This window comes from Corvus kubaryi, unplaced genomic scaffold (assembly GCF_017639235.1).
Source record: "Corvus kubaryi isolate FWS band 111438036 unplaced genomic scaffold, C.kubaryi_AGA036_p1.0 37308, whole genome shotgun sequence".
In the NCBI taxonomy this organism is placed as follows: domain Eukaryota; kingdom Metazoa; phylum Chordata; class Aves; order Passeriformes; family Corvidae; genus Corvus; species Corvus kubaryi.
In genome coordinates this window covers 8,818,724-8,835,668 of record NW_024581096.1, presented here as the reverse complement: position 1 = coordinate 8,835,668, position 16,945 = coordinate 8,818,724, and the positions used below count along the sequence as shown (strand labels likewise).

The 16,945-nt window shown below is 37.3% G+C and overlaps 1 long non-coding RNA gene across 1 annotated transcript in view; it reads left to right on the top strand.

The window, feature by feature from the left end:
* The window catches only part of LOC121664820, a 29,125-nt gene extending 16,599 nt beyond the window's left edge, over positions 1-12,526 (top strand). Inside the window, exon 5 of the long non-coding RNA XR_006016144.1 lies at positions 6,658-12,526. This is a non-coding gene — a long non-coding RNA (uncharacterized LOC121664820). The remainder of the gene's footprint in view (positions 1-6,657) is intronic.
* The last annotated feature ends 4,419 nt before the right edge of the window (positions 12,527-16,945 follow it).

The window sequence follows — 16,945 nt, the reverse complement described above, 5'->3', positions numbered from 1 at the left end:
GGGGTGGAAAGAAATAGCTGGTGGTAGAAAAGAGGAAGCAAGATTGCTTTTTCTGACAACCGTTTATGATTAGATCAGTTTAGTGGTAACATCAAGCTGCATCCTTAGATAAGAACAGGACAGTGTAACTTTAGCTGCATGTTAAACTTATAAAAAGGGTGAAAAGTTACTTGTCAGAAGGAAACTAACAAGGTGCAGGGAAATGCTAATTTCCAGTTACTAAAAGAATCACTAGCAGTAATTCCAATATAGATATGAGGTATATACTTGAGAGTGCTAGAAAAGAGCACTATCTTCGCTGTCCTTGACTGGAGTTGGCTTTTGTGTGACCAAACTGCAAATGGAATGTCTGCTTTAGATATCAAGTCATTTAATTTATTCATTCCTGGTGTAACTCCAAAACATATTATTTATCAGAGAACATCTTCCATTTTGCTGTTCTACTGCATTCCTCTCTTCAAGCACTAATACAGTGTGGAGGGAAACAGAAAACCCTAAAGCAAGGGGGTAGAAACTGCAAGACAAAATAGCCCTGAAAAAAATATTCATGCATCTAAACTAGGCTGAGTTTTGGTAGGACTGCTGTTTATGCTTCCATCCTGATAGACCCAGATTGACATTCTTGGATGATGGGTACAGTTCTAGCATGCAGAGTTAACTAAATTAATATGTTCTGCCCTCTCCATGACTCTATTTCTTTCCTCATCACTCTCCTTGCTTCTTCTCTTTGCTTGGGGAAAACCAAGAGAGTGACCCTTCCTGTCTGGATCTACTGTAGTTTTTTTCTTTCCTGGCTCACCTTGTTTCAGTCCCTTAGTGCCTCTCTTTTGCAGCTAGATGTCATTTCTCTCTCTGGGATAATTGTTAAACTGATATTAAAATTAGCAAGGTGTTTCCAAAGCAGATTGTGGAGCATAGCAAGGATAAAATGCAGGCTTTCAGGAATGAAATCAAGTACTGTGTAAAACAGACATAAATTATAGCACTGTTACACTGCTACTTACGGTATACAGTGATTTATGTTGTTTTTCTGGTTTCATGTTCTGTCCAATGTAATGCAAAACATATTGCTGAAAATTACCTATTTTGCTGTTATTTCAAACAGGCCTAAGATTTGTATTCACTTACTGCTCATAGAGCTACATTTTATATCGGTGCTGCAGAAATGGAAAAAAAGATCTTTCGGAGGACAGCTCTATTGTGAGCTTTGCTAGATTTTTTTTTTATTTTTTCTGGGACTCTTCTAATTTACATACCTTACAGGTGTGCCTGAAAATCAGTGTAGTGATCAGATACCTAAATCAGATACCTAAATGTACCTGATTAGGGGGCAAAAAATTATGCTCAGACTAGTCTAAACAGGAAAGAAAAAGTTAGGAGGAATCAACCAGAGGTAATGCATAAAATATTAATGGATTTACCTATTATTTGAGACCTCTTACAGAAATAAAGATGCTTTTATTTATTTAGTATAGGATTAGCTTAAACTCAAATAAAACCACCGTGGCCTTGAATGTGGCAGTCTAAAGGGAAAAAAAATCTTAATGCACCTGCACATTAAATTAATAATTTCAATTGATTTGCCCTATATTTCCTAAGAATACTTGTCTCGAAAAGATCTTTGTGATGCTCAGTGCACATACTACTTATACAAGCTATTCTCAAATTTCCATGACTTCTGAATTATTAACTAAACTATAATTAGTGTTGCACAGGAGTCACTGGAACGTGTCTTGATTCTTTATGCCAGCTTGGGAAATTATGTGGGAAAATGAGAAAAGAAGTGAACATTTTATATATTAAAATTCTTCCGGCAGTTGTCTTTTCCTCAGGCTGACTCATAGCAAGTTAACAATGTATTTTATTAGTATCCAACAGGTATCACTCAGTTAACAGTGTTCATTTTCCCGAATAAACTTGCCTAGAGGCCTGGGTTAGCAAGGCTGTCAACAGTGTTCTCTTCTGTTCCCATTTTGCAGGTTCAGTCCTTATTTAGGTCTATGCTTGCTCTGCAAGCAAAGCCTCTCCAACTTAGAATAGACTAACATCTCAAGTCTAGTAAATTTAGAGGGCTAAATCCATATCTGATTTAAAATACTTCTGTGAAAATATACCAGGATTGTATTAGACATGGAAATTAGTAATTTCCCTTAAATCTGTATAAGTGTGGGTGTAGGTGTTATGTCTACACACACACATGAAATATATGTTAGAAGTTATATAAGATCTGTTTGGTAAATATTTGTTGGTCACTTTTGCTTAAGCTATATGAATGAGAATTGCATTTAAATTTTTATTAAAAATACTTCTGGCACTACATCACTTATGGCAAAGTTAAAGGTAGCAGGGAACCATCAGAGGAGCTGTATTCTCTGCACCCTTGTCTTTGTTTGACTAGGTTTCAACGCTTGCCTAGTCTTAATTGTTTCCTATACTCAAAGCTTGCAATACATTAAGAAGTTACCTCCTCCCTGTAATCTAAACAATGAGCAATTACGTACCTTATGCTCTAACCCAAATAAATCAAAGTTTCTTAGAGATTATGTTCTACAAAAACTTGTGCTTGTTGCCTCAGCATTTCCTCTCTACTCTCAAATATATTTAAATCTAAACTCTGTGAATGGCTTGGCTTAATATCTTGTTGCAGTGGGAGTTGTTTGTTTGTTTATATTTCTGTTTTGGTCTGGTTTGGTTTTCTTTTGTTTTGCTCCAGATCAGTTTGGATTAAACTAAAAGAAAAAATGATCCACGTGGCTTTTTTTTTTGCAGCAATGCAACAACATTATATCTTCAGCAACACAGAAAGTTTAATGAGGATCTAAATTCCTTGACACTGGGTTATTTTCTTTTTGGCTAGTACAACATACAGAAATGATATGAACAAAGACATTGTGTATAAATTTAATAATGAATAATGCAAGTCTTAAAGTAATACCTTAGGTATTGTCTCTGAAATGTTTTGTGCTTCACTGAAAAATCTGCAAAAGCTGGCTTTCTATAACAAGGTGCACTCTACAATCTTGTTTGCAGGAAGCTACAGCTACATCTGTTTATACCAGACATATACCTTACTCTGGAAACATATAGAACTTTACATGAAGACAAAAGTTGAAAACAAGGTTCTAAGAAACTCAGTTGCACAAATGAAGTGATGAATAATAAAATAAATGTAAATAGTAGGGTATTGAAATATTTTTTAAAGTGCATTCAATCACCCTCCTTAATGCTTGGGTTAGATGAGAAAGATTTGGTTTTTCTCAAGAACTAGTAGTTTGACTGTTGACCTACTCCACTTAATTCCATTCCACATTCCATAAGATAATGATAAATGTAATTGGAAAATAATTAGAAATTCTAGATTGGTTTTGTGGGATATCTGATCTGCTGCTTAATTCAACCTAAGTTACATTCAAATGTTTAAAATCTGAATATCTTTTACTCTTTCACATATTAAGGAGCTAACACAGCATCCATAAAAATTATGGAGATGCATAGAGATGCATAGAGATGACAATTAAGGAGCTAACACAGCATCCATAAAAAAAATGGAGATGCATAGAGATGACAAAAGTAATTTCATACATGTTTGCAGCACTTCTGATGGAACAGAAGTGTCTTTCTTTTGGAAGAAATAGAGGCATAAGCAGTAATGCATTAACTACTTTGTTTCATACTGGATTAACATTATCTCCTGTTTCAAGTCTTAACTTTAATGGGGATATACAATGTTTCTAATTTATAAAAGTTGCCTTTTGAATGCACTTGGTTTAGGTGTATACAAGGAAGAAGAAGGTGCCAGTATGACATCCTGTGTAGGATGGTGCTAATGTGTGAGGAATCAAGCTACACCAACCTGTCTTCTGCAACCAGCTGATGACCCATCATGCCAATATTCCACACTTAACTATCCTGCAGCTATGATTCAGAAACAGGAAGTAAGCCTTGGCAGAGCCAGACCACATGTTATGCCATGAACTCTATGAAATACAGACACGTTTATGCCCCAAACACACTCAGGCCTGAATGATGAACGCTTTCCTCAGCTGGCCTTCCTAGTAGTTTTCCTAATATTGTCCAGATACTAGTATTTTGTGCCAAATCAGCAAAACATTAATTTAGCTTCCACTCTACAGCAATCTCATTACAGCAGATTTAATAAAAATTAAAATAATAAAAGTACTGCTAACTACCACTGATAGGCCTCCTCATATACATATAGGGTTTTTTTCCATTGTTTAATACCTCAGATATGGCTCTGTATATAATTCTTGCTACTGAGTAGACAGAGCACAGATTTATGCCAGCTTGCAGGAAAGAAGCTATCTTATAAACAGCTGGACAAGTGTTATAAAAGCAAGTTGTATGACCACAAGACAAAGTATCTTCTTTAGCCTGAGTGATGAAAAAAGATTTTATTTTTGTAGGACTATATTTTTTGCCTGCAAAAAAGACTCAAGTAGGAACTGTACTTCTGGAAACCATTTTAACCAATAGTTCAGCTGAATGTTATTGGGGCAATCAACAAACCATGTAATTTCTCACAATAATAGTTGGCTGTTTTCTGAACTCTAGATATTCATGGTGTGTTCATGAATCTTTGAAAAACAGATCTCTGCAGTGGCAAAAGAAGTTATGTCAAAATAACCATAGCATATGGTAAAGTTTCAGTATTTCTAGATTAATTTCCTTTTTATATTTGTTCTATGAGAAGAAATTATAGTTTGAACAGCTGTGCTAAAATACTGAGAAATAATTTTTGATGGAATATTGACAGCAATCTTGAAGTGGATATCAGTTAGGTCTAACATATGAATTAAATAAAAATAATAGCTGGACTGAAAATTGCATTGGACCACAGTTCAGTTTGTCTTTGAAGCAATCCTATGTATTGCTTCTTTGATTTCTACAAAATCTTTTAGTTGGTATAGTTACAGCAGATAAATTTTATGCATGCCTCTGACAATATAGAAACAGGTAATAATGAGTTTTTTCTACATTCACAAGGAATTGGTCTTCAGACTCTGTGTCCTAAAACTCCTCATGTCCTATCTTTGCAGTTCCAAGCTTTCTACATGAAATGTTCATATTTCCTTTATTTCCAGAGATCAGAGTTAACTGCTGGGAATTGCCTGCAGTCAGTTGGTTGGTTTTGTTGATTTTTTTCAATTCTGCAGTGTTTTTTCTAAGATCCATTGCCCTAAAGCTTCTTAACTTTCATCTCTAGTGCAAGATAGAAGTGCCTTTCCCTTTCTTCCTGTATTGGTATTCAGACACCACTGACCTGATCAAGTGTAGAAGCACCAGATACTGAGGAAGTCAACATGACTTCCATGGTTGCCAACATGACATCAACAGGAGTTTCGGTAGTATCATAAACTTTTACAGTCAGATTTCTTGTGTGAGGTTCTTAAAATCTTTCTGTTTACAATGTCAGTGGAGGCTTTTCTGTTTGATGAATAGGGTGTAAAAATGCTTTCCACATGAGGGTATGCACTGTTACAATAGGCAGTCAAAAGATGCCTTTCTTATGCCATTATTTCAACACTGAAGTACTTAGTCAGGCTCCACCCATGGTACATGGTATGTGTCTTCACAGTCTCAAGTTTGGCAGTAATTCATCCTGTGCAGACAATGCACCCTTCTGGTCATGGAAAGGATTTTTAAGTGAAGAACATTTCCTATTAACAATATTTGGATAAGCCCATAAACTAAACCTGAGTACCTTCTTGAGAAAGCAAATGTAACTTTGATTCAGCTGCACAAGTGTTTGCTATAATAGTGAATGATTACCTAAATAAGCTGAACCACATGGGGCTGTCTTCCTGACTGTGTCTCAGAGGTCAATGTTTAGAGACCTGGATCTGAGGAGATTCTTTTTCCTGTTACTCCCTGCCTCCAGTGTGACCTGTGTATACTGTTGGGGTGAGATTATATTCACCAAAACGTACTCTGTGGTGACAGTTTTGTTGACTGCGCAGTGATCTAAAGGAGTAAAGGAAGCAAGGTAAGAGGCAGTAATGCTAGACTCATTGCTGGAAAGTGAAGAAAAGGAAGCTTTTGGGCTTTGTTCATTCATGTGCACAAGATCCAGTGGTAGGTGAACTCATTCACAGGAGTGAAAGTAACAATTTCCATCTTGTGTTGCAAGTCCCAATTTCTGAATGAGTATTAGGAGACAGATCACACTTTAAAAAAAAGACAAAAAAGAAGTGTACTTTTCCTTTCAGTATATTGTAAAGAAAAAAATGGAACTTGGCTTATAGGATAATTTTTTGATTGTTTTAATATGGTACATCATTTCTTCAATGGCATAGCCCTGCTTCTGTGAAATAGGTACTTACAGTAGATAGCACTGGCTATGTACTGTCTATCTCTTCAGCCCTGCATCATTCCTGTACACTGGAAGGTATAAAAATCAACCTGGGTTCAAGTTCTAAGCAAGAAAGTCTCATTAAACAGTTGCATGAAATCTACTAATGCTAGCCAATTTTATGTAAACAAACTTATGCCACAAGCATTTTTGCCTTGCCTTCCTCACAAACTGTTAAAGGAACCCAAACTCCCAACTTCACTCTCTAAGAAAATGCTGACACCTTTTGGTCTGGATTTTTATTAACTTTACAATTCTTAATGATTATTTTCCCCTCATCTTTCTAGCCAAAGAAGAACCTACAGGATGCTAAGTTTATATCTACTTCAAAAACCTCTCCAAATACCATAACATCTCTTATGGCAAGCAACATAACACTAGCCTGTGACCACTAGGCAACAAAGCAAGCACAGAAAGGTCCCTGCTGAGGCACTTGAGTCCCTGAGACTACATTTTAAAAATCCTGTAATGCATGGTACAAGAACTAGGAGCATCAGAGTCGTTGAATGAAAATCTAGACAAAAAGTCTGCATAAATAACACTTCTGAAAGCTATGGAATAATTCATTTATGGAAGATTTTTTTTCGTGTTGCTTTATGGAGACAACACTGACTAAACACATGAACTGAAGTTATTGAAAGCATTTTAACTATTTACTATGTGAATAGGCTTAGAGGATAATTAGCGATATGTTCAGGATGTAAATTAGAAGTTTTGGAAAACTGAGTGTGAGTTCAAGAGCTGGATGTCACGTTCATGTAGATAAAACCTAAATGATATGAATAGGCAAAGATGGAAAAGAAGTATGGATCAAACAATGGACTTGACAAGAATGATATTTGGTGTGCCTTTTTCTCCATACTCCAGCAGCTCACACATCCTGTTTTGCTTCCTACAGCAAGCTGACAAGAAACAGACATTTTCTTCCTTCAAATGGTAGATGGAATGAGGCAATGAATATCTGCTGCTGTGACTTTCCTCTCACTGTTTGAAATGGACCTTCTCTACATTTTAACTGCATAGTTCATAGTGTCCTGCAGAATGTGAGATTTTCTATTGATGAACTCAATGTCTATAGAAAATTATTAGGGTGTAGAGGTTCCAAATTAAGAACATTAGCTGTTAACTATAAGCTCAATTATATACAGCTAAAGTGGAAAAAACCCAAATCCAAATTGCAATAAAAACCCTCAACCAACCAACTAACCAAACAAAAACCCCTCCCTTATATGCTGGAAGTAAAGACTTAGGACCAAATCTAAAAAAATATAAAATGGCACTCTATCTTTACAACAGAAACCATATTCGCTTTGTGTATGTATGTGTATCTAATCTGTGCTCAAATTTAGGCCTCAAGATCATATACAAACCAGAACACTTTGACTATACACACAATTTAGTTTTTTATCTTGTGTTTTGTCTCTTTTGATGGTCAAGTCCAACTAAATTTCCAGTCAAGGAAATTTAATTTTGAGAAGCGGGCAAGCAGACTGATTCATATTCAGATTTTTTTCCAGGACATGGCTGGGCTTGCCAGGACAAGGGGGAGGGATGACGGTGTGCCATGGCAGCTACCTCTATGCCATGCTGCTACCACCTTCTTCTTCCTCCTCCTCCTCCTCCTGCCTGCAAATGGACCACAGGCAGCTGCGCTGCAGGAAGAGGAGCACCTCGAGCTTCTCACTGCCAAGGCACAAGAGACAACAAAGACAGCAGCTTTTCCTGCCTTCTGTGAGCAGGCAACAGCAGCATGGACAGAGAGCGAGGCAGCTGCCCTGCACTGCCCCTGCTACCCCCCAGCCGCTCTCCAAGCCAGCTGGACGTCCATACCCTCAGTGGGCAGTGGGTAGGGACAACAGGGGCAGCAGGCCTGGCAGCACCAGAGACCGAAGAGGGGGCCTTGTCCAAGGAGAAGGAAGACTGGCAAGACCACAGCTCCCACAACCTGTTCTGAGGGGAACACATAAGAGACAAAAGCTGGAGTTCTACAGAAGAGATGCTCCTTGTGTCCCTCACATGTGAGGCATGGGCAGAACACTGGGACCTCCAACTGTGCACAGCCACAGTCCATGGCCCAGCCCTACACATCAGAACCCATTATATTGGGGGAAAGACCATGACCTTGGCTCTGTTTTTGTTCCCTGGACACAACCTGCTGTCCACAGAACAGTGGAACCTGGCCCAAAGCACGAATGTGACAATGGCAGCAACATCCACAGCAGCAAGGGTAGAGAGCAAGGCAGCTGCCCCGCACTGCCCCTGCTGTGCTGCCCCCAGCCCCTCACCAGGCCAGCTGGACACTTCTGCACTCAGCAGGCAGAGCTGGCAGCAGGGGCAGTCCTGGCAGCACTGGAAACCAAAGCAGGGGCCTTGGCCAAGAGGGAGAAACAGTGTGAAAATAAGAGGCCAAGGATTCTTACAAAGGGAAGAAAAATGTGACCAACCACTGTCCCCTGGAGAAGAAAACAACAACAAAGAGCTGCTGTAGGAGGACTGGAAACACATCAATATCCACTACCTGGGTCAAGCCCTTGTACTTGGAGGAAGGTGATTGTCCCACTATATTCTGTGTTGGTGTCACACCCCAAGCTGGACCCAGGACTCGAGGTGGGGCTGCACCTGTCCCTAGAAGTAGATGCAGATGTGTCACTTAGGGTACTGATTTAGTAATGGACTTGACAGTGTTAGGTTAATCATTGGATTTGATTATCTTAGAGGTCTTTTGCAACCCTAAAGATTCTATGATTCTGTAATGGCTGATTAGGGGGAGAACAGGCATGTGGCATAAAATTTCAGCTGGCAGAAAAGGGACAAAACTACTGAGAACCAGAAGGCAAATAGCATGTTAGAAGCAATAGAAGCAACTTAAGAACAAACTCATCAGTTCCAGACTTACATATTTTGTTATTATTTCCCATTCACAAATATGTTGTTTATTTTCTAAAAAAAATATTTTCCATTTAATGATCACATATATTTGTTATGAATAAAGAGCCAAGGAGAAGCTGCTGCATTTAAAACCAATCTCAAACTCCAGTTAATTTCAAGTCATATTTGTGATTCATTTGTGGATTCTTACACATGAATTTGTAACTGTTTGGTGTTTCATAAATCCCTTTTATTACCCTGTATGGTATGGCTACCAATGGGAAGACAGATAGTGCCTTAAGTGGAATCTGATGAAAAGTGGAGTGACTTCTTACATTCATATCACTGCTGTTCAGTGTGAAAGTTATAGATGATTGTGAACCAAGGATGATAGGGGAAGCATAGGTCAAAATCAAAATTATAGCACATTTCTGCATCTGCATAATAGACATAAACATTCGTCCTGTTAGGCTACATATAGAAAAAGAAGTGTTTCTTTTGAAACATGAACCATGTAATTTTAGCCCACTACATATTCTCCCTAAGGTTGTGAAGAAGCCAGAAAGAACCACTGCACTAAATCACGCAAGGTAGAGAGAAGAACTAAGAGGAAGCTCATTCAGAAAAACACCTAAGCAAATCTTTAAAATTACATCTCGTTTAGTACAATTCGTACAATTTACTTTCTTTGTTTGCCATCACAACAGTGACTATCTTGTTTGTGATGATTCTTGTTCAGCTGGAGCTGGCTCTTTAATACAGAGTAAGCCTGTGAAGCCTGGGTATTATCTTGTTTTCTTGCTGTTAACTTGATATATTTGAAAGCCCTTAGCCTCAAAATGAACATGCCTGAACATACACTAGGCATATGAATAAAAATCTATAGGAAGTGTAATGAGAGAGGCCACATTTCTGCCAGGATTTCTTCAAGTTGTTCAGGAATAGAATCACTGAGATTCATTATTTGTGAATATACAATGTAATGATTAAATTAGGGATCTCCTGGGATCCTTAGTTTGGGATGTTTCCCATGGAGACATCCCAAACAGCCTCAAGGCTAACTTTTGCCCATGGAACAATTCTCTATTTTATTTTCAACATGCAAGAAGAGCAAGATCTGGAAGGAGTAGAAAGTCAGCTACTTCTTTTGTACAGCTTAACATTTTGCATGGCTGTGGTCCTTTTGGAGACCTCTGCATACTGCTATGCAAGTTTCAAAACCAACACAAATAATTTCACATTCTGCTTATCACCTTGTCTTCATATATGTCAGGACTTTTCTAGCTGAATATTTCAGATAGGCTTTCGTCTCTTAGTTTTTCACTCATATCTTCTATTATATTACAAACCACAGAAATTATGAATTATGTTCAAAGATTAATTTTAAAAAGCACATATATATTCAGCATTATCTTTATTTTGTCTCAAGCATCAGAAACTAGGTGAAATTGAGGGGATGCCAACATAAGTAAAGCAGCCTCATACTGAAATATGTTGCATTGGGGTGTTCTTGGGGTCTCATGCAGAAATACTAGCTTGTATCCAGCAGTGGTATAGCTATGTTATACAGTGTTCCAACTGAGCTAATCATCCCAGGAGGAATGCCATAATGATGTGACAAAAATATTTATGATTCTGGAGTTAGCTCAGGCATCTCTTCATCATGCTGCTTTGTAATATGTAGACATAACCTTCGAAGCTCATGATATGCAGGAAGTCAGATTAGATAGGTGACCTGGAGGCCAGCTCGGGCCCTCAGTTCTATTAATCTATCTACATATCAGAACAAACCATAAACATATTAGAGGAAGCAGTAAAATAGCTCCATTAAACACCACATTAAGGGAACAAATTTCCACACAAGCCCAGGGAAAAAAAAAGAAATAAAAGGCAAGACATTCAAAGGTTTGTGTTTAGATAAGGTCAGAAAAAGAGGAAAAAGACTTCACAATAACTTGCCCATTTCTTCTATGGTATATAGGGAGAGTGAGTCAATTAAATCGGGGAAAATGCTGCTGTGAAGAAAGGGAAAGAAAACCCAGAATTTTTTGCAGAACAATTGCACTTTCCTAGGCTTTGTTGCTGCATGTGTTCTATTCTACTGTATTCCATACGATATCACCCCAACATTTGAACACCTTCCAATAATGCATTAAGCAACATAAGTAACATCTGCCATATGTTCATTCTCACATCTTCTCCTCAGTGGCATATGCACAAGAAATGCTGTGTCTAGAGTTCGTTTCAGTAATAATGTTGCTGCATGTTTATAGTATAGGCAAAAAATAAATGCTGAAGAAATTACTTTAGAGCAGAAGGTATTAAACTAGTCCTTCATTTGTAGGTAAAGCATTATAAGCCATTGGATCATCTCCTGAAAATGCCTGTTGCTTCACAAACAGTCTTTAGCCTTTCTCTAGCAAGTGCCATTGCCTCAGGAGCAGGAATTTATTAAAGGAAGGCTAGAACTTTAGGTGATAATGTTAATATACTGGTTTGGGGTTATTGAACTCTTTCAAACTTGATGAGTTGTTATCTTTACTGTAGAGAATGGGATGCAGGTTTGAGTCATATACAGTAGCCAGTATTACTAGAAGGACAATCTGAAATGTTTTATACCACTTAGTGTTTCCTAGGCACTTAATGCTTCATGTTGAACTGAAAGGTGATGAGAGTTTGAATAATTTAGGCTAAATCATCATCTGCCAGTATGTGACAGAATTTGGACAGTGACACTCCAGAAAGCACAGACACTTACATTGTGTAAGTTTTTCATCAAAAAGGAATATAGGAGTAGTCCCAAACCCTGGACTGAATTGACCCGTTTTGGGTACAAATACCTTCAGACAAATAAGAGTTTAAATTTTACCAAGTCTTTTCTTTGCCAGAGCATTGGCCAAGACCAGCAGTCATTCATCTGGTAGCTCATCTAAGTAACTACACTACCAAGGATCAGCCATGATAAATATTCCTCTCCTTGTTTAATGTACTGTTCTGCTATTGATATTGCTATTTTTACTTTCCTTTTGGAGTAATTTTGTGCAAGCAGGAAAGCATATGCATGCAGTCATAATATGTTTGTTTTCAGAGCTTACTGTATTTTTGTCTGAACATTTTTTTTTGTGCAGACTGAAGTACCTGTGCTAATAATAGTTTCTGCTTGGTGTGGAAAAGCAGCTCTTTGAAGCCACTTACCTAGGCAGACAGGTGGTCTTCAAGAACCTGGCTGTGTGAAACTGCATGCTTCCCTAAAATTATGAATAGAACAATTCCCAGCCCTTCTTTTCTCTTGCCCTTCAAAAATAAATGGTTCTTTATTTAGCTGTGACTGGGTTTTTTTTGGTTGGTTGTTTGTTTTTCTCTTTTTCTTTTTTTTTTTTTTTTAGGTCTGAATCCTATATTTCTCCCTGATTTATGACAAACCCACCTTTAGGATCTCCTTTTTCCTTCTGTTTGGGTGATCTATGGATGAATCTGTTGTGGGAAAAGTAGTGGTCCCAGACTTTCCATAACTAGACCACAGGAAAATAAGACTGCTAAAGAACTTAAACTGTACCATCAATGGAAAAGAACCCCACCAAAAAACCAGAACAAAACAAAAAAGCCAACCAACAGACCCAAACAAACTAACTTATGTCACTATGGCACAGGAGATTGTATTAAGCAGCACAGATTTGAGCAGTTGGAGCAGGATCAGAGATGGGTGAAAGCACTCTTCTACACAGCATGGGGGACACCTGACCCTTACTGCCAGAAAGTCTTCTGCAAGGAAATTAATCTAGTCACTTTTTCTGGAATGCCAATATCTGATCTCTGCCTTGCTCCCTCTGATGCATTCCACTGAAGATTGGTGCTTCCTCTTGTTTATTGTGAATATTTAGAGCTATGGTATAACAATCAGAAGATAACCACAAAGGATTGTGAATCAGGCAATACATAACGTATTGTGTAACAACAAAAAGTTGCACCTCAGGCAAAATATATATATTACATATATTTTAACATTTTCCTAAATGTATGTTATGTTCGTACACAAAAAGTTCTATGATACATTCTTGGAATAAAAATGCATATAGAAATTATTTATTTTTATAGAGGATTCCCCCAAAGAAGTAAAGGAGAACTACATTTTAATCAGGAGTGCCCTAGTACAATAAACTAACTTCCGTTAAACTTCAATTGAGCCTATTCTACATTCTATCACTGTGTATTTAAACTCAGGAAACAAGGAAAGTAGGGACACTTTGGCAGGCTTTGAACAGTATACTCTTAGCATCCAAGATGACGATCACTTGTTAAAACAGAAAAGATTCCCAGATGTTTACTGGTCATGGGCTGTTCAGAAGACTCAATCTATGTGTAGCTCAAGTAAACAGAGTAGAGAAGGCTAAATGGTCAGGTTCATTGATGTTTCCACAGTCAAATGAACATTTGAATATGTTTTACATTTAGGTTTGATCCTACCTCATGGTATTCTGGAAAAAACAAGCATAAAAGAAATAACAGCATTGCTTTTCTTGATAACCAAAAGAACTGAGGTAAAAGCTGACATCTCTGATTTATTTAACACTGGGTTGTTTTTTTTTACTACTATATTTATCTTTCCTCTTTGTATTTCCTTTCTTCATAATGTTCTACTACTTGCAGAGCATTTGCTTCTTTCCCATAGACTAATGAACATGGAAATTTAGCATTATGAGCTGAAATCCAGGTGAAAGCAATTAAGTAGGTCATCACACTTTCAAAAATGTCAGTTTCAATAGAAGATGCTGCCATCTCAGCCCTTTGGAAAAGTCTAATATACAGCAGCTTTACTGTAGACTCAGAAGCACAAATTTAGATACTCAGCTCGCAATAGCTTCACTAATTTTCCTTTCATGTTTTTGTTTTTATAAGTTTATTGTAGTATGTCTCTTGGTTTTCCAGTTCTTTTGAAAGTATTGGAAAAAATATGATATGAGTCCAATACTAATTGTTTTCATCTTGGAATATTACTCATCTTTTCAGAGAAAAGCATCATTTCTAGGCAACATTGTGTTCCTTATTTGCACAGTTGTGTGTTGGCTGCATCTCACTCCCATACATACATGCCAAAGATGAGTAGCTGTATGCATCCAAATGTATTATTTGTTTATAGTATGCGTGCAAATTGTACAAAGTAAATGTACTGAGTAAGTGTATTTAAGTCCTTTTCTTCTAATCTTGTATTTTCCTTAAAACATGCATTTCCTTCCTCAGTGTTCTTCTAGCCAAGATTTTGAGAGTTCACAGCTAAGTAGATGAGTAGAAAAATGTTCTAGAGTCCTTGATTTGCTGTCCATGGATTTTTGTAAGTGAAATCTCCATTATTATCATCTTTCTTATCTTTCCTCTACTTAGGAGGAAGAATTTCGGATACTTCCAATAAAGGAAAATCTAAGTTTTATATGCATGGCAAGAAAGCATAACTGCTTGATTTGATATTTTGGTTTCTATGTGATTTTGTTAAACAGAGAACATTCACATTTTTGTCTCTTTGAGGAGTTGAATTATTTGCTACTCATTTATTTAGGTCAACCTTTTTAAAAAGGACAAAGATACCCAAGATCAGAATCAGAATGTATTATGTCTGTGTACCCAATAAAGCTGTTGATCTTCTTACTCCACTCTTCTGAGAAGAATCCATAGCTGGAAATGAAAGAGCAGAAGGAAAACAAAGGCCAAGAATAGCAGACCTCCCACTGGGATCATAGTCTTTGTCTCGTTCTTTCCATTACAATGACTTGGAATGGTAACAGAGTCCATGATGTATCATTACATGTGACTGGAGAGTCCCTGAAAGATGGTCAAAGACACTTTTGCTATTAGAAATAATTATTCATTTTGTAGATGAACAATATAGTGCTACTAAAATGTCCTTTAACTTTTAATTAATATTTCTAAGTGAAGGATTTCTTCTTCTTTATATAAACACTACTGATGAAAGTAAAATTTCAATTTTGAAACTGTATTTTCTAAATTGACTGTCTAGTGTACTATCTTTAAGGCAGCTTTAGGGCCATATAATGACTAATAAGAACAATCTGCCACATAGAAACTGACAACAAAGGTAATTTTTCTTAGATGAATTGTGATCCATTGTCTAGTGGTGATGCCATGAAGATTTTTGCCTTTTCTTTTATACCCCTGTTATACCTTTTTACAACTTCTATATTCTTAGTGCTTTTTTCCCTACATTCTTGGACTTGTTTGTTAAGCTAAGAGACTAAACATTTTAGAAGCTTCGTAGCTAGGGATCAGTGTGCCCCAGACCCCAAGGTCCTCTCCAGAACACATTCTGTAAACGAAGATAGAACCATCCAGGGGAAGGTTCCTTGGGGAGGGGGGCTCATTCGAGCCTCTCATTGGGGAATCTTTGATAGATATGCTAATTAGTAAAACCTATAATGTTATACCAGATCTTTTGGGGTGGGCATTCGGCGGGGTGCATCTCGATGCATATGACCTGGACGTGTGCACCTAAGGATCCTTAAAATAAATACCAAGGTAAAATCCCTTTTCCCCTTCTAACCGTGTATGCCTCTTGATTTTAAGACCAAGAAAAGGCATCAATGGTAGTCACTAGAAGTGATGTTTCTGCAAATATTGAGTGTTCTGAAGGATGTTTGTGTTTGTAACCTGTTCAGATGTATGCTAAAACACAGACCTCCTGTCTTTAATGAAAACCAACCACTTATTAAGATTTCTCATCTATAATTTTGAAAGTTACTATTTTGCAGACTCTGAATAATAACAAAGTATTTCTAACAATCTAGTGAAAAAGCCAATACATAAGAATGAAAAACAGCTTTCAAAGTCCTTTCCAGAGTTACCATCTGAAAAAGTAATACCTGGCACGGAACGGGGCCTATCATGTTGGCAGATGCTCCAGATTCTACAAGAACATGCACTGCCTCCTCCCAGTAGTGATACCAAATTCCAAAAGAAATCATGGGTGACTTGAGTCAAGAACAGATTTTCTTTCCATATCCACCCAAATGACGACTGAGCATTTGTGGAGTCCTCAGGCTTGTGTAGTCCCAAGGTTACAGTGCTGTTGATTAGCTGGTTTCCTCTGGGATAGAAAGATTTTGCTTTACATTAGAAATGATAGTGTGCTCATTTCTTGTTGTCCCCTTATGTAAGGCCCTTCATCCTAAAGCATGCTGTTCAAAACCATGTTCTCAAGTAATGCTGGCATTTCTTTCCAAATAATCTTTAGAAAACACTGTAAAGTCTGCTTAGATATACTACATCCCAAATGTTGCTTTATAGGTGATTTACATATTTAATGATCTGCAAAGTGATTTTTCAAAAATTAGTTATATTACTGGTCTGTGTAATACCCCTAGTGTACTTTGTGTTATCCAAGAGATGACTCAGTCATAGTGAAACCTAATATTTTAACTTTTGCTGTGTCCCCTACTTATGTCCCACAAGTATGAAGTTGCCTTATTACATGCCCTTTTTCTTCTCTGTTCTTCACCCTTTTGTATTTAAATACACAGAATCTGAACTTAAACCTGAAATGTAAAAACATTTTTACAGAGTAAATCCATTACATAAGAAAATTCTCTACTTAAGGGCGACTTCTTATTTCATGAATGTGAGGTCTTTAGGTTAGCAAGCTAATATTCCTACTGGAAAAAGTGACTGCCAGATGGAAATCTAGAGGGTAACACAGAATCT